Here is an 18,913-nt window from a genome sequence, read left to right on the forward strand (position 1 = left end):
TCAACAAAAATAATTCATAACTTCTCTTCTAATTGAGGTAGAATCTTAAACTTGGGCTTATTTTAAAGCTAAGGGATCATACGTTTCAATAAAAATAGGTTTGCATCAAAGTAATGAATTCTTTATTGAATAGTCACGTGAAACACATTTTAACATTGAATATCTATAAATGCGGGACATAAATTATTTCGCGAAAAATGTATGTTATAGAGGTAAGAGTATTTTCGCCTTGGTGTAAGTTTCATTTTGGAAACGTTTCAGAAATATTAGTAAAAAAATATATCAATGTATTGGTTTGTAGCACTTAACCCCGTCTTACACCAACACTGCATGCGCACGAGTTCCTACTTGTCTGATAAGCTGCGTCATCGATCTGTCAGGCCGTCATGAGTGGCAGTTTATACAGTCTTCAATTTATACAAAACATGCAATCTGTTTCAAGTGCAGTGTCGTTAGTTTTCGTAGTATGTGGTAGTTTTGTGGGATGTAATGGAGTTGCGTTTAAAGTTACAGGCCTATGTTTGCTGCAATCCTTTTGAGAAATCAGGGCACTGTAATTAGAGGAAAAATTTAAGAAGTGTTATATCGTGGATGCTTAATGTATTTCCTGATTTAAAACAGGAACAAAAGGTGTGCACTATGTGTCGCAAAGAAATAAAAATATAATATGATGCTATTACACAGAATCCTCATAATGACTCTAGTAATGAAGAATACGTCGACTCTACAGCAAATGTAAGTTCATTAAATACAAGTCTTTATGACCAAGGTGTGTTCCTTATTAAACAAGAAAGGCTACAACAAGAGAAATATAAGAGACAGAAATTTGAAAATATTGTAAAAGACAAAGTCTTCGATATAAAGATGCCGAGGAACCAGGACCTTTCTGATTCTGAAATTTTGTCTCAGTTGCAGGAAAATTTTCAAAATTCAGGTAAAAGTGAGAAATCACCATTTTAACACTACTACCTAAAAGCTGCAGCGTAAATAATATAAAAAAGAGTTTCTTTCAGCTTTCGAATACATAATTCGGAAAGCCAAAGTCCTGGCAAAGGGAAAGGGAATTTTGTGTTCACCAAATCCGAAACCTGTAAAACCCTTGCTCACGGCTGTTGCCGGTAAAGTTAAAGAATTCTGTTGTTCTGACGAGATAAGCAGAATGATGCCTGGTAAGAAATATTTGTTGTGATTAAAGAATCAGGGAGTAAATCACATGAGCAGAAATTAATTATATGCAGTGTTTAAAAATTCTAACCCTGACCAAGAAATTGTATTCTAGCTGGAGTTAGTGGACTATACTGTCTGTGTTTGTGTCCTATCAGAATGTAAAACTTATGCCGGAAGCAATTTATTAAAGTTTCAGGTCTGCGTGGATTTCAAGAAAATTTTTCTTTATACTTTCCAACTTAACATTTCTTGGCTACTATGGTGTGCAATCCTCCTCATATAAATTGCTTGTTCAGGAAATATACAGAATGTCCTGAACCATTCAAAATAAGAGAGGGTTTAGAGAAATGTTTCGTATAAAACTGCAGTGAATCAGTGACCTACAAGCAGTGGATGACGACTGACCGATCAACGCTTGAGACTATAATGAAACCCACAGACAAATTTTTCGACTGTCTCTTGGAGAAACTTGGTGATTTACTGACTCACTCATTTATATCATCTGAACAAAGTAAGTTTCTACGTGATATGAAATCATTTCTACAGCCATGCCTGCTTGTTGTGTTATGCGACTTTGCTGAAAACTATTATTTCGTAATCCAAGATGAAATTCAGTCATATCACAGGAATAATGTGCAGACAACCATTCATACTTTCGTAATATATCATAACGAATCGTCATCCGATACAGTCTCTATTAAAAATCTGGTAATAATTTCACACTGCCCGAAATATGACACTACAGCTGTAAATCTGTTTCAAAAATATCTAATGGAGTCATTAAAACAAACATCTGTAATTCACCACAAAAATTATGTATTTCTCCAATGGATTCTCTGCTCAGTATAAAAATAGAAAAAAATTTCCTGAACCTCACATTACATGAAGAAGATTTTGGATTTCCAACAGAATTGCATTATTTTTGCATATCACATGGCAAAAGAGCATGCGAGGTTGTAGGTGGGACACTTAAAAGGTTTGCGGCTTGTGCTAGTTTGCAGAGGCCATCCGATAAACAAATAACTACACCTAGGGAATTGTACGACTGGACAAGGCATCATCTCCCAAACATTAATACCGTTTATGTGACTAAAAAAGGCTATACTGAAGAGGAAAAAATGCTTGCTCTTCGATTTGCAAAATCCACAGCAGTGCCTGGAACACAAGTTTCATACAGTCCTGCTGTTTAGGATGGGTATTATACTTGCTAAGCAGTTTTAAAATGCAGTTGAAACAACGCAGCATCCTGTCCGGAAAGATGATCAGGCTATTTCATCTCAGCAATGAAAGGTAAGCATTTCTTACAGAACTTCAGGTTTAACAAAATCCATGTGACAATAATTTATTTCAGGTAATAATTTTAAAAATTCGAATTATGTACTACATGTTAAATTAAATAGCGACATTCAAGAATATGATCAAATATAATTAAATACAACGAATGTGTGGGACATAATTATCGCGACTTATACGGTTAGCTTACGCTTGCTGTGACATAATAATTTTTATCTTTATAACCTATGAAGATTCCAAGTTGAAACTTATCAGTTCATTATATCACTAATTGAGGCGTACTATATATTTTTTTCATTAAAATAGAACCCCCGCATTTTTAAATATGAATATATGAAAATTGTTTCACCATGTTTTTTTAGTGTAATTGAATTCAATGCAGAAAACAATATAAGTAATAAAAACTATCACATATTAAGAATGTATCACCCAATTTTTGTAAATTTATCTGGAGACGTTGAGATATATAATTTTAATTGAAGTGGCGTGCTTACAAAAATGTGATTTTTCTTCATGTTTGAAACGCCACTGACAGAAAACGAAAAGCACAGGACATATGAAACTCGGCAGTTTTAGTTAGCGCGGCAGGTCAAACAAACCCTCAAATTTTGAAAGAAATCTGAGTCGGTTGGGTTGAGTGCCTTGTTGATTTGATATGGAATGACCCAATACTGAATACTTTAAACACCTTCTGCAAAAGGAGAGTTGGGACAGTATACTCCATGAACCAGATGTTAATCTTAAAACAATAGAATTCTTGAACATAATAACTCACTATTTCAACCAGGCATTCCCAAAATTAAAAGTTCATCAAAACAGCAAAACTAACAAACGAGGTACCCATAAAACATGTAATCCTAAAGTCCTGTAAGAGAAAAAGATTTTTAAGTAACACTAATAAAACTACAAATAACCAAGAATTTAAAATATACTTTAAAAAATACACTGCTATCCTCAGAAAAATTATCCTAGAAGTAAAAGAACTGTATACTAGTAATTTTATTTTAAAAGCAGAAAATAGGAGTAAAGTCATTTGGGAAGTCACAAACAAAGAAATGGGTAAAAACCGAAAAAATAAGGATAGAAGATATCAAAACAAGCGTACATAACAACACAATAACAGATCCAAAGGATGTGGCAGAAAAGTTCAATGAATATTTCACCAATACGGCAGAAAACCTAAATCAAAACATGGTCCCACCATTAAATTACAAATCTGTGCCAACAGGTAGCCTATAGCTAAAACAATTTTTCTATCCCTTGTTAATAATGAAGAAATCACTAAAACTGTTCAGTGGCTAAAAAATAAATGCCGATGGAATATCATATTCTATAATGAAAAGTTGTGCTCCCCTCATTTCTGTGCCCCTAGCAGATATATGTAACAATTCCTTATCAACAGGAATCTTTCCAGAATGTTTAAGAAAGGTAACAAACAAAACATGGAAAATTATAGACCAATATCATTGCTCTCAGTATTCTCAAAAATCTTAGAAAAAATCATGTATAACAGGCTAGTTCCTTTTCTTGAATTGCAGAATGTTTTTTCAAACTTCCAATTTGGCTTTCGGAAGAATCAGACAACAAATGATGCTCTCTTTTCCTTCATTGAAAATCTTCTCGAAGAAAAGATAAGAAAGAAAATAGTCTTGGTCTCTTTATAGACATCAATAAAACCTTTGACATGGTAAACGATGATCTATTAATAGTTAAATTAGAATCGTATGATATAAGAGGCCTAGTAGGTAATTGGTTTAAATCATATCTTGACAGTCGAAAACAATATTAATTTATATAGTGTAAACATCGATTTTCGGTTTGCAAAATTGACCTATGATGAAAATATGGGACATTTGTGTGTCCCAACAAAAATTACAGGGATGCAGGACACCTGTGCCAAAAAGGGGGTTGGCTTAAATTGTATGAGATAGGAAACGCTAGTAGCTGTTGACACAATTCAGATAGCTGAGTTTGCCGGCTGATCTTGATTGTTTCAACTCTAAACCATCTGAATTTTCAGTATTTTCTACAGTTAGGAAGTCAGATGTGTTGTGTGTTTATTGGCGTAGTTTTCAGAATTAATTTTATTTAGCAAACATTAATCATCTTTTCGAAAATACGTAGTTATAGCATATTCAGTAAATATGATACGGTACTTGTATAAATACAGTATTTAAATGTACAATGGATAAACAAGTGATGTTGTTTACTTTTCTTAAAAAGAATATAGGTATGTATTGAGGAGTATGGAAAGCTCATCCGTTGCATTAATATTACTACTTGTACAAAATGTAGGAGGTTTATGTAAAAGGGACACTTAACACCGGCTTTATGACAGTTTTACACAGAAGAATAGTTCGGAATGTGTATTATGTCTTTCTCGTGTTAAATATTACTGTACCTGGGTAACATGTTTCGGTCTGTTATTGACCTTCTTCAGTTCTTCAGTTCTGAAGAAGGTCAATAACAGACTGAAACATGTTAACCAGGTACAGTCATATTTAACACGAGAAAGACATATAATACATATTCTGAAATGATATAGTGTTAAAAGTTGTGTAATCAAGATGTATAGAAGAATAGTTACCGGTACTCAGTGGCACCAATTCATATGGGCCCGTGGAGCCTGAGCCCACCCAATAATTCGTCGTGTTGTTGTTATTATTATTATTATTATTATTATTATTAACATAATCACATCGTCGTCTCATTTTAGGTAAATGATTTATTAAAATCAGTGAAGACAGATTTTTAAATACGTAAGTTAAAGTAAGGAAGCATTGTTGGGCCCTTGTATATAAAGAGTTAACTAGTTAATAACAACAGTCAACTCATGTTTTTAAATCTTTTAATCAAAGAAAATACATCTTAAGAACAATGAACAGTTTAATTTTTCTTCGTTGAGTAGCGGTGCTTAGTAAATAAAAGAACGAAAGAATCAGTTGACTTTAATTTTAGTTTGCGCAAATGTTGCTGTGATATGATGAGTGATTGCGATGTGATTTTCTTGTGCTGTTAATCAAGACCATGGATAAATTTTTAATTAAAAGAATGCGGATAGATCTTACCCAACATGAGTGGGAACCCAATGATCATTGACAACGATCCTGTTCCAATACAATGGATTTGAATTCCGTTAAAAAATCAGCTGATGTACAAAGTTCGCCTTCACATATTTCAAAACTTTTCGATTCTCTTTTGTCGTGCAAAAGCGAAATAAAGGGTACTGATAAGAGTAAAATTTTCCAAAATTCATGGTAGGACAAACATCCGTGGATGTTGATTAAAGTTCTCGTTAACACTTTGTTAAAAACATAAAATTTACTTAGCCTTACGTTAAAAAAGTGTAAAATTGTTAAAAAAGGCATATACCTTCAAGGCTAAGTAAATTTTATGGTATTTTGTAAAGTATGCAAGGAAGCTAATCATAAAAAAACTATTAAATTTCTCCACCAAAGCAGATCCTAGTTTCATTTCCTTCTGTTTTTCCAACTGGAAACATTCTTTAAGAAAATTTAGTTCCCATGAAATATCCCAGTGCTACAAAGAATCATGTTCCAAAGTACTGACAGTGCAGAGTGGAATAAATGTTGCATCTAGTTTGAATCTTGAAAAGTTGCAAGATCTTCAACATTCTCGTGTCGCCTTACATAAACTATTTTCATTGTTGTTATATTTATCAAAGCAGGGAGTAGCAACCTGCAGGCATAAGGACAAAGCAAGTAATTTCCATCAGCTTTTGAAATTGCGATGTAAAGACTCCCCAGAACTCAGGAGATTTATTGATAAAGATACCTTTAGGTGGATGTCACACAGCGCAGAAAACGAAATGCTCGAAATCATGGCATTGAAAGTGCTTCGTTCGTTGGCTAATGAAAATCACGAAGCGGGATGTTTCGGTCTGCTTATGGATGAAATAAGTGACGTAGCGAAAACAGAGCAAGTGTCGATATCTTTGCGTATTATTTCTAAAAAACTTGAAATTCAAGAGCATTTCATCAGTTTCTATGAAACGTCAGCAACAGATGCGACTAGTCTCTACAATATTATCAGTGACGCCTTATTAAGACTAGGACTAAATATTCATAATTGTCGCGGACAATGTTATGATGGTGCTGCAAATTTAAGTGGAAAATACAAGGGAGTACAGGCAAAGATTTTACAAATAAATAAAAAAGCTAGATATTTGCATTGCTTCATGCACTCATTGAATTTAGAGGCACAAGACAGTGTGAAGTACATTACAACTTGCAGAAATGTGATCAATATAACTCAAGATCTAATAAATATGATAAGAGAGTCCCCGAAAAGGTTGAACTGGTTTAATTCTTTAAGAAATACAAATGCACATGGCTCAGAACAAAATTTAAGACCATTTTGTCCAACACAATTCACTGTCAGGGTCCTTAGCTTAAAATCTCTGACAGATATCTATCAAGACGTTCTTTCATTCCTTTCAGATAAAAATGATGCTGGTACTAAAGTTTCCAGTTACCTAAAACTACTAGAGTCATTTGAACATTTTGCTTACTTAAACATGATGACACAGGTATTTACCACCCTGGATACAACAAATATAAAATTACAAAGTGTAAACCTTGATTTCCATGAAGTAAATTGTCTCATTCACAATTTGATAAAAACATTCCAAACTTTTCATGATAACTATGAAATGTTATGGGACAAACCTACAAGAGCAAATGAGCTGGACCTGTCAGAACCAAGGACCCAAAGCAAAGGAAAGTGTCTCGCCATCTAGACGATCGTCAACACACACAGTATGAATTTAGTGACGCAAAGGAATATTTTAGGAGTACCTAAATTCTTTGAACTTATAGATTGTGTGACAGCATTCCTTAAAGAGCGTTTCAAGGAAAGCAAAATTTTAAATACAGTGGAAAACTTTGTTATTGGAAAAGAAAACAATATCAGGATTGTCAGGTGTGTTTTTGATGACGACATAAATGACTATGAGATCTTACGGTTGCAGAGAAATATGGTGTGTGATAGTGCTGCAATGTTGTGTGTTGAATTAAGAAACTTTGGAGATGTAGTTCGATTCATGTAAGAGAGAATTTGATATTTTATTGCAATTCAAAATTTTGAGCCCACCCAAAATTTTTCAAAAGTTGGCGCCACTGTCGGTACTTGTTCATATTCGCCATGCTTTAACAATATTAACATTTTAAAATTAATGTATATCAGTGGTCGTCAACTCGACCAAAAACAGGCTCAGGCACTCAGCACTGCTTCCGTGTGGGGCAAGTGTGCATTACCTCGTGCTCGGCATTATACAACCCTATCTCCCGTTCAGTAGCGGTTCTTGGCAGAAGCTAGCTGCAATGTTGAATAGAAGTAGTATGTCTCAACAGTCGTCAGGAATTTCATTCACAATTTTCAAGACTTGAACATATGTCAGATTTCAATATTTTCATAGCCTAGCATTGGGAAAAATCGTTCTTATTCTGGAACTTTTCCAAGAGTTACGTTTCCAAGAAAGTACTAGTTCCAAAATGATAGCAAGCGTCTGACATAACGCAGGGGCGTATTTTGCGGGCTACCGGCAGTAGCCCAAGGAAATTGCAAAAGAAAAAGTTTATAATATAACATAATGTAATAACTTTGTATTATTAGTTTTACCATAGTAATTAAAATTAAAGTAATTGTTAGATATATTTTGTGTAATAATAGGGTCAGCGGTAGCCCAAACCCTTTAACCAGTATACGCCTCTGACATAACGTAATAATCACCAAAATTTTATATTGTTTCGGAACTAGTTCCGTTTTCAAAAATCTTACACCATAATGCAATTCGAACTACGACAGCTGTTACAGTCAGGTGTAACAGTAATTTATACAAACCACACAACATCGCAATGATTTGATCATTCCTTCTGTTAAATAAGGGATATCACTACTACGTGTTATTAGTCTTCATTGAAGCTTCATAATTTATTTGTAATAAATATTGAGATTAGTTGGGCTACATTTGCACTGTTATGTTACCATTCATTCATTCATAGTATTCTGCCCAAGAACAGGAATTTTACTGCAAGTCCAGCATTCTATAGTCTTTCCTATTTTCTGCCTTCCTCTTAGTCTCCGCATATGATCCATATAATATTTTAATGTCTATATCATCTGATATCTTCTGCACCGACTCTTCTCCCGTTCACCATTCCTTCCAGGGCATCCTTCAGAAGGCAGATATGTTACAATATACAAATTTTATAACACAATACAATGCGATATATAAATTTGTATAATTTTTTCTTCATTTGATATAGTAATATTAATTGTAATTATGATCGTAATTGTATTCTTAATATTGTAGTTGTAATCCCCTGGTAGAGGGGAAGAGAAGGCCTGATGGCCTTATCTCTACCAGGTTAAATAAATAAATAAATAAAACAGTGACTTTGAAATAGTAGTAGTAGTAGTAGTAGTAGTAGTAGTAGTAGTAGTAGTAATAATAATAATAATAATAATAATAATAATAATAATAATAATAGGCACAATCTTACAATTTCATTTTTTTCATTCTTATTGCTATATTAATAGCAAACAATGTAACTGAAGCGGATTGGCCAATCAGATTGATTATGTAATATTGAAACGCACCCTGCAAATTCATTGTAGTAAAAGGTTTCGTTCTCCTTCCAACATACTCAACTCTTAAGGGCCCTTACACACGAGCGACTTTTCGCCGCCAAGGTCGACTGCAAAAAGCAGTCGGTCTGCCGCCAACATGAGCGGTTTTTCGACGGCAGAAGCCGTCGACATGGGCGACTCTGCAGTCAACACGGGCGGTGTGTGTCGTCGGTTCCGGCGGCAGTCTAACTGCAAAAGGTGTGTCATGTCATTTTTCACTCGTAATATAATAATGCACGTCGAGGAAGAACTAATTGTATTATTTCTTCTCCATCCTAGAAAAAAACGTGTTAAATGTAGAAAATATTGGAAACATCGGATTGTCTTTCAATGAGCGCAGTATGGCCAATTTCACTGCCTTTTTCACGAGCTTCGTGCCTATGAAGATAATTTTCTTCACTACTTCAGCATATCAGGGCTATCATTCGATCAACTGTTGGAAAAAGTGACAGACGATGCAGACCTAGGAAAAATTTATCTAATCTCCTGAGAGGTCTGAGAGAAGGAAAGCTAGAAACATACTGCAGGCCACCGGCGTCATTCGGCTAAGGTGCTCGCCTGTCGATCCGGAGTTGCACTCGGGTGTGGGTTCGATTCCCGCTTGGACTGATTACCTGGTTGGGTTTTTTCCGAGGTTTTTCTCAACTGTAAGGCGAATATCAGGTAATCTATGGCGAATCCTCGGTCTCATGTCGTCAAATAACATCTATCACCAATCCTATAGACTCTAAAATATCTAGTGGTTGATACACCGTCGTTAAATTACCACACACACTGTAGTCTCAAAAAAGGAGTAATTTCTCTGACACAGATAAGCTTGACAGATCAGGGAAAGAAAGATGCTACTAATTTTGTGAAGGAAATTACAATTACTACACCGAAACGTGTCACAAAATAAAAAGAGCGTACATGTCAGCTGTTATAAAGCCTATTCCACTAACTCCTGAGAAATCTTTGCCTCTTGTTGTAAAATAAATATTTTACCTCTAAATACTGTACAAAGTTTGATCATAATCTGGTAGATAGAAGGAAACTTATTAAATTTGTCTAAATTCACCCCTATAATGGGATAGTTTCCTTTGCACAAATATAATTGGAGCTTGTACACAAAACAAATAGCCTATGTTACCCTTAACTACCGTACAATTTGGATGAAAATCTGTTTCGTATGAGAAAAGGTATTAATTTTATCTAAATTCACCCCTACAATTGTACAGTTTCTTTTACACAAGTATAATGAGAGTTTGTATACAAAATAAATATACTGCCTATAACTACTGTGCAAATTTTAATGAAAATCTGTTAGATAGGAGAAAAGTTATTAATTTCCTCTAAATGCACCACTTTCTCTCAAACGTAACAAGAGTTGCTATACAAAACAAATATACTACCTGTAACTACCGTACAATTTGGATGAAAATCTGTTTCGTATGAGAAAAGGTATTAATTTTATCTAAATTCACCCCTACAATTGTACAGTTTCTTTTACACAAGTATAATGAGAGTTTGTATACAAAATAAATATACTGCCTATAACTACTGTGCAAATTTTAATGAAAATCTGTTAGATAGGAGAAAAGTTATTAATTTCCTCTAAATGCACCACTTTCTCTCAAACTTAACAAGAGTTGCTATACAAAACAAATATACTACCTGTAACTACTGTACAAAATTTCATGAAATCTGTTAAATAGGAGAAAAGTTAATAATACGAGTAGTTGTTAATTTTTCTATAAATTCAGCACCTATAAGGGGTAGTTTCCTTTATACAAACGTAATCGGAGTTTGTATACAAAACAAATATACAACCTATAACTACTGTACAACGTTTCATGAAAATCTGATAGATAGAAGAAAACTTATTAATTGTTCTCTAAATACATCTCCCGTAAGTGTAGTTCCCCTTGTACCAACGTAATCAGTTTGTATACAAAACAAATATACTACCCGAAACTATTGCACAAAGTTTTATGAAAATCTGTTACATAGGAGAAAGTTAATAATTTTCTCTAGATGCAACACATAAGGGGTAGTTTCCCTTATAAAAACGTTGTCAAAGTTTGTATAAAAGACAAATATACTACGTGTAACTACTGTACAAAGTTTCATGAATATCTATTAAATAGGAGAAAAGTCTCTAAACGCACCCTTTATAGCGGGTAGTTTCGTTTATACAAACGTAATCAGAGTTTGTATACAAAAAATGTACTACTTGTAACTACTGTACAAAGTTACATGATAATCTGTTAAATAGGAGAAAAGATATTAATTATATCTAGCTAGATGTAATGTTTTGAACCACTGCGTGTCGCCGACCTTGGCGGCTAAAAGTCGTCCGTGTGTAAGCAGAAAACGCTGTCGCCCGTCGCGGGGACCGACTGCAAGACAGCGGCTGCAGTCGGTCTGCCGTCGGGGTCAGCGCTCGTGTGTAAAGCAACCGGCGTTTTCCATTTAAAGACATTACCGACTGCATCCCCACGACAAGCCGCTAAGGTCAATTGCTTTTTGCAGTCGACCTTGGCGGCAAAAAGTCGCTCGTGTGTAAGGGCCCTAAAGGAACTACTGTATATCCAAGGAGAACATTTAGGATGGAACTGTTATGGTCTCTGAGAGAGTACCTGAAATGTTCCAGACAAGACAGTTAGACGGTACGTTACACAGTACTCCAGTTCCCATGAGGAACAGTCTGTCAGAAACTCTGTCTGTTATTTTGGAACAGTGTGTTCCGACCTACAGTTCTTTTTTTGGAACTGTTATTTTCCCGAACTGTTCCGAAAGTACTGTTATGTTATTTTTCCCTATCTCTATCATAGATCCATCTACTGTGGATGTAGATTGTGCTCCTACTTAGCTTCAGCTAGAAATGACAGACTGATTGTGCGATAATGAACTGAAGGTGATATACTGTATAAAGGCAGGAAAAAGTCTGTGTGATTTTTATTCACATTTTCCATTAGATTTCTCGGGCTTCATCAGCAGCTTTCGACAGACTGTGCATGTTCGGATCCAAATACATATATGAACATTGTTTTCTTTCATGAAAATAAGTAAATTTCACCACAGAAGTAGCTAATTCATCTGAATACAATCTGCAAGATTTCTTCAGTTCATGCACTGCCCAGAATCATAATGCATAATACTAGGCCTAAGAAATTAGTACGCAATAAAGAGGCTAAGAAACCCCGTAAAATTACCATAACAGATCAGAAAATATATTTACTAATGGTCCATTAATGTATTAACAAAATGAAAAGAAAAAATAGAAATCTAAAATGCAGTATAATATTTAGGTCTACTTTTATCCAACTTTCATTTCATCCCTAACTTATCAACTAATTGCTTTCATAAATGTAAATACTAGTATTAGGCATTCACATTACTTTAAGTTTAATTTGATCACTATGAGAGACATTTATTATCACGAAAAAGGAGCCACTTTCGCAAGCCTCCGCTGTGCCCGCGGCAGCGAAACGTGAGCACAGTGGGCTTCAGAGCTGCCTGAAATGACGTCACAGGGCATCGAGTTGATGATCACTGATGTATATTAACATTTAGTAGTATCTGAAACAAATATTAACGAATGAAAGCTTTATGTCTTTGATTGACCCCATTTTCTATGTTCCCGTTTTTACCTAGATAGTCTCTACTTTTGTTAGGTAGGTAAAATCTGAATTATCATATCGGTACCGGTATTGTTTCTCTTGCTGTCAATTCTACCTCCCTCTCTGTATAGTATAAATCCCTCACCAGGGAGAAAAGGTCTGAATTCAACACTGATTAACACCATTACTTACATACTGATAATTGGGTATATGATAGTATATGTATATATTACGTAAGCAGTGGCACACACACACACACACACACACACACACACACACAAGAAGAGATTTAATAACAAAAATCGGGGATTCACCAGGTAGGCTATTCATGTTTCACGTGATCTATTTCTTACATAGAATGACGAAACGTGGCTTACGATCTCCCCCCCCCCTTCCCGGAGAGAACGAGAAATAGGGTAGCCAATGTCCAAGTAATTGTTTTGTTACGCGTGGCGATCAAGTATTATTTAAAAATATATCCTAGATTTTTCTCCGGAAGCTCAATAATCCCATACAAGTCGCTAATCATAAATTTAATACGAAATTTCGTCCCCACCCTGATCAGAGGTCCCCATTGGAATGCCCTAGATTTAGTGACTTTCCTCCATATTGGCGGCACTGCAAGGCACCGTTGCCAATAATGCGATAAATTATCGCGTTATGCCGTGGTTATGAGATTTTTTTTAACCCTGATGCGAAATGTGATAAAACTTATAGAATAATGCAATCATAAAATTCCTCAGAATTCATTTCACTTTGTGGAAAATCCGATAAATTTTAGACTACAATTCCTTAAATTTGTGTTTGGAAGTTGGCGACAACTGCGAAGGCGTTGTTCATAAAATTATCAGCGTCGCAGTTATGTTGCCAATTCAGCGGTTTTCAGTGTTAGTTTAGCGGGTACAAATTTATGAAATTTGTATTGCTAATATAGGAATTTAGAGGATATTTTTAGCACTTACAGGGCAAAATAATCTCATTTTACGTTGACAATATAGCAATCTAGCGGTTTCTGCACTGTTTTATAGCGGGTTTTTAAGATTCACATTGGCAACACTGTAGGGTGCATCAAGAAATTTTGAAGTGAACATACCTTGTGAACATACCGTGTAGAATATGTTTTAAATCAAGATGTTGGAAAGCGTCTTCTTAATTCAGAGTTTATATTAAGTGCACCATTTAATCAATAAGAATGGCAGGAATAACTTATGTGGATTGTGTGGAAGAAATTGGTGAACGTTTGGCCTTCGAAGTTGTGCAATATATGTTAGGGGAAGACCATTTGTTACGCCAAGATAAACTGTCGCAGTGCTTGAGAAGTTGTGTTGTAGAAATGTTAGATAAACATGCGATTTTATTTACTAGTTTTGCAAAGCGCTTGGCTATCGAGCCGAACAATATAGGACAAGCATTTTTGGTCATATCTGATGAATTATTTCAAGACGGTATAACATGGAGTCGTATTATAGCTCTTTATGCACTTGCTGGCCGATTGGCATTGTTTTATAAAGAGAGAAAAATGAATAGTAATGCTGAAGAAGTTCCGTATCATCTTAAGAGCTGTATAAGAAGAATCTCACCATTTGTACGAAAACACGGAGGCTGGGTAAGAGTCCAGGCATGATTATGCTAAGAACAGATAACGGACCATACACATTACTCATACCCATTGTTACCAACTCTCACAGTTGAGCTGGATAAAAATAACACAACAGGTATTTTGGAACTATTTTGCAAAAATGAACAGTAGGTCGGAACCTATTGTTACGAAATAACACTGTTCCGACTCAAGAGTTGCTCACTTGTCCAGCTGTTGCGTGTCCTTGGTACTATGTTGTGCAAGTCCATCTTTATACTACAGTGCTGATCACAAAAACAACATGGCCGCCAAAGCGGGTGGAGGAAACCGCTGATATTTCTTATTTCTTTCGTGTACTTACCCATTGTCATTGTTAATAGTTGAGGCTGTTCAGATGGGGTTAAAACAAAAATAGCAGAAAATGGCTAACAGGAAGGAAATAATTTAGGGACAAAGAAAAAAAAATTAAAAGCAAATCATAAAATCAATTTTATTTTCGACCTTCAAATGATGAGAGAATATTTATGTCGAATCCAAACTCATTTGTAATAAAAGTCGCAGTTAGGGACACTCGAGACATAATCGCTCATTAGATACAACAACGTCATATCAAAAAAATGACGATTTTTCAGGAGAGCAGTTTAAAGATTTCATTTCTCTATAACTATAGTAAGAAATGCATTTAAAATGTGACAGGAATATATTTGGGTGAAGAAACTTATTGTTGCGTGGTGATAAGTAAGACTGGAGTCGAATGGTTGTCAAAATTTCGTTTGCATAAATCAGTTAAACTGAAGTGGAAAAACCTGACTTATGTGCTAGTAGGTTAACTTAATCTAAAATACAGAACTTATGTACGCTAAATTTAAAACACTTGAACTATTCCTAGAAGGAAAGCTTAAAAGGATAATCGAACAGACCAAAATAATTGTCATGTACGTACGACAAGAGTTCCAGCAAATATACTGAAGAAAATGTTAATATTCTTAAGTTTTTTAAAAGACGACCTGCAAGACTGCCAATAAAATGATCTTCCATAGTTGTCATTCTGTTTATTCACTTGAATGACTAATGTTTACTGATACTTGTTCCAACTCCCACTTTCTTTATTATATTTGTATTATTACTTACAGTTCCTGGCTATTACTTGTATCTTCCTCATCCTTTTTGCCTTACCGTCTTTTCTGTCATCATCACCATTTTCAATTTATCACTTTCCTACATTTTGTCACTCATGCACCAGTCGATCTGGTTGGCAAGTTGGTATAGCGCTGGCCTTCTATGCCCAAGGTTGCGGGTTCGATCCCGGGCCAGGTCAATGGCATTTGAAGGTACGGTCACACGTCGCTACTTTTATACTGCAGCTGCAAAAGTTGCGTGTCGTGTTCACACGTAAGCCAAAAGTAGCGCGCTGTACGCTACTTTTCATGCTGCACAATCAGAGTGCTGCAAAAGTTGCAACTGGAGGTTGCGAGTCTGTTCACACGCAAGCCACTACTTTTGCAACCGCAGTCATGCTGCAGGTTCCCATCTCCGTGTTGACTTCTCAATATACATTTTGTGGTTATGTTCGCATTATTAAGAAACTCATGCGAAAGCTTCCTTATCTATTATTTGCTTTTCTGTCGTATCTAGTATTCAGAAATTGACATTATTATTACTATAAAGCTTTTAAAAACGCCTGTATACTTAAATGATAACCAACAGTATATTCACGTAATCAATGTTGGCAACCCTCCTGTTTGGAACTATGCTAAGGAAAATTTAAAAAATGAATTATATCGTCACCAATTATGCTCAGACTGTGTTGTGTATTTAATAACTGTTACAAATAATTTATTTTCATCACATTTAACATTAAAATATATCCAAACAATAAAAGTATCATTGACACAATTGGGTGGTAACACTGGTTGCAACCTCAGCAAAAGTTTCAACAAAACCGATATCAAAAATGCTGCGGCTGCAACCCTGAGAACCCTGTTCACACGTCGCTACTTTTAAGTTGCACGCAGCATGGAAAAGTAGCGGGCAGCAGGTTCGGCAGCTGCTACTTTTCGGGTTGCACCGTTGTTCACACGTCGCAGTACAAGAGTTGCGCAGTTTTTTGTACTGCAGCGTTGCAAAAGTAGCGACGTGTGATCGTACCTTAAGCGTGCTTAAATGCGACAGGCTCATGTCAGTAGATCTACTGGCATGTAAAAGAACTCCTGCGGGACAAAATTCCGTCACATCCGGCGACGCTGATATAACCTCTGCAGTTGCGAGCGTCGTTAAATAAAACATAAAATCTAAAATCTCATGCACCAACCTCTTAAGTTATAACTTTTCTCTCCCTTCTTCCCACTGACATACCTCTTTTGGTGTTCCTAATGTTGAATTTGAATTGAATTTAATGGAAGGGGGCACTATGGTCCAGCACTGCGACCTTGTTCAGAGCTATTGTGTTAGCCCTCTGATGACGCATTCCCAAACCCACACCAGCGGACCACACTAAGTTCTCTGGTCCAGGTTTCGAGCAGGCAACCCCACTCGTCCCTAGGCCAACTCCCTCCATGCGTCGCTGGCCGGTGTTCGGGGAACGCTACAGAATGATAATGAAATGGAGAAATGGTAACGGAATGATGTAAATGTCTAATTTGGGGAAAATGGGAGAACCCCGGGAAGAAGCCCAACTGCGACCTTGTCTGGCACAAGTGTCACTATGGATTTTTTCAATGAGAAAAATCCCAGACCTGACCGGGAATCGAACCCGGCTCACCTGCGTGACAGTCTGAAGGTCGACTATTCAGCCACCACAAAGATAGTCGCTAATGTTACTTCATCCCTTTCACTTCTTGCAGAATCTTGACTTCTTATCTTAGTTTCTTTTTCATCTCTCAATCCCTTTTGTACTTGCTGATCCATATTTATTCTTCCAGCTGGATTCACTGAATTCTTTTTGCTGTTCTCAGCTCCTGTATGCCGTCTTCGGTTCTCCCCTGTCTACATGGTGCCTTCATCACTATTTTAGTGCAAGTCTCTTGTTTCTTCCTCAATCGTTTGTTGACATCCTTGTCTGCCACTATTGCTGTGCTTTGCATTTTTACTCTTGTTGCTGGCCTCTCTTCCTGGTCCCTGTGATTTGCTGTTTCATTCCATCACTTGCTGTTCTTTCCTGTGTGATGACCTCTCCATTATCTAATTTTCCAAGTAGTTCTCCTGTCGTATGTTGTACTACAATGTTCCTTATCTTCTCCTCCAGGTCTCTTTTTTTTTTTTCATTTCATTAACATTTTTTTCCTATCTCTGTATGGTTCAAATTTTCCAAACAGAATTCCAAATCAAACATCTCTCCATTTACCTTTAATTTGTCTCTGTATAATCTAGTGGAATGACCATTTTTCCTTGCAGTCTTCATAAAAGAAATCAATATTCTTCTCCTGCATCTTACTTCATACTCAGAATCGTGTATACCTCTTTTATTTGCCCATCACTCACATCAATTCAGAACCAATCCTAGCCCACTTTCATTACAGTCTCGTATGTTTCCAATGCCTATTCCTTCTTTTCCTCGATTCCAAAAAATATTAAGTTCTTTCTTCTCTGACCGTCTTCTAAATATTTCACCTTACTTTTCATTTATTCGTTTTCCTCTATAGAGTTTCCAACTTCTTGTAGATCTCTTCAATGTTTGCTTCAAAGTTTACTATTGCTTGACTATTTTCTTCAATATTCGCCATTATTACACTGTTGCGCGATGTCGCCTTTACTACAATGTTTTCCCACTGCTGAGGTCCCTCTGCACACATGTATACTGATCCGCTGTTTGCTGTGGACTGCCTACAGTATATAGTTACTACCAAATATTATGCAGTTCTTATTTTCCTATGTCTTCATTAATGATAAATAAATAGAGTACACTTTATTTTACTTTCACATTAATGGTATTGAAGAAGAATCACAAAGGTTAAAAAAAAAAAAAAAATCATCACTTATGTAGTGTTTTCACCAAACACATAGTTCATAACCCTAGTTCAAATGTCGCGAGTTCATGTTGAAGGATAAATGTAGTGCAACCTCATTCCATCTTTTGTTCATGTCAATAATGCAAAGTGAATGAGCAGCCGCTCGAGTTAAAAGACAATCTCTGTCTGCATCAGTGGTGAATGTGATTTGATAGAATTGACCATTTTTACAACTATGTCCATTGACATTTTTTATATTTGCAGATGCTGCACATAGGTTCTCCCAATGTATCCTATAATATATGACTTTAAACTCATTTTATTCACACCGGTTTCATTTAAATGCCTTTTTTAAAAGTCCAGCAAAACCATTCTCCTTCGCTATCTTTGTGCATGCCCCATCAGTAACTACTGAGACTAAGTTATACCACAGTCTAGTATATACAGTCACGAAGCTCAATACGTAGGGAATATGCATCCATAGATAGTTCCTAACCACTAGGATCGCTACTACCACAGACAGTGTGAAATAATACTTGCACAGTATTGTTCGTAGTACCCTCAACAACTCAAGCTTCTTGACTATATATACTAGACTGTGGTTATACCATAATGGTTCAGATTTTGCTGCAATATGCAAAACAGCTTCAAAAATATCACTGCCAAGTGTTCGA

At 35.8% G+C, this 18,913-nt stretch overlaps 2 long non-coding RNA genes across 3 annotated transcripts in view; one reads left to right on the forward strand and one right to left on the reverse strand.

Moving 5' to 3' along the window:
- Positions 1 to 12,373: 12,373 nt before the first annotated feature.
- LOC138709159 (uncharacterized) lies at positions 12,374 to 12,963 on the reverse strand. Its single transcript, XR_011334853.1, has 2 exons — positions 12,744 to 12,963; positions 12,374 to 12,672 (listed from the first exon to the last, which is right to left on the reverse strand). It is a non-coding gene; the product is annotated as an uncharacterized lncRNA (long non-coding RNA).
- A 637-nt stretch (positions 12,964 to 13,600) lies between these two features.
- LOC138709158 (uncharacterized) overlaps positions 13,601 to 18,913 on the forward strand; it is a 35,908-nt gene continuing 30,595 nt past the window's right edge. The window contains exon 1 of one of the 2 annotated variants that reach the window (XR_011334852.1): positions 13,601 to 14,319. This is a non-coding gene — a long non-coding RNA (uncharacterized lncRNA). The remainder of the gene's footprint in view (positions 14,320 to 18,913) is intronic. The other variant, XR_011334851.1, reaches the window with a different exon arrangement.

The sequence above is a fragment of the Periplaneta americana genome, chromosome 11, assembly GCF_040183065.1.
Source record: "Periplaneta americana isolate PAMFEO1 chromosome 11, P.americana_PAMFEO1_priV1, whole genome shotgun sequence".
Lineage (NCBI taxonomy): Eukaryota > Metazoa > Arthropoda > Insecta > Blattodea > Blattidae > Periplaneta > Periplaneta americana.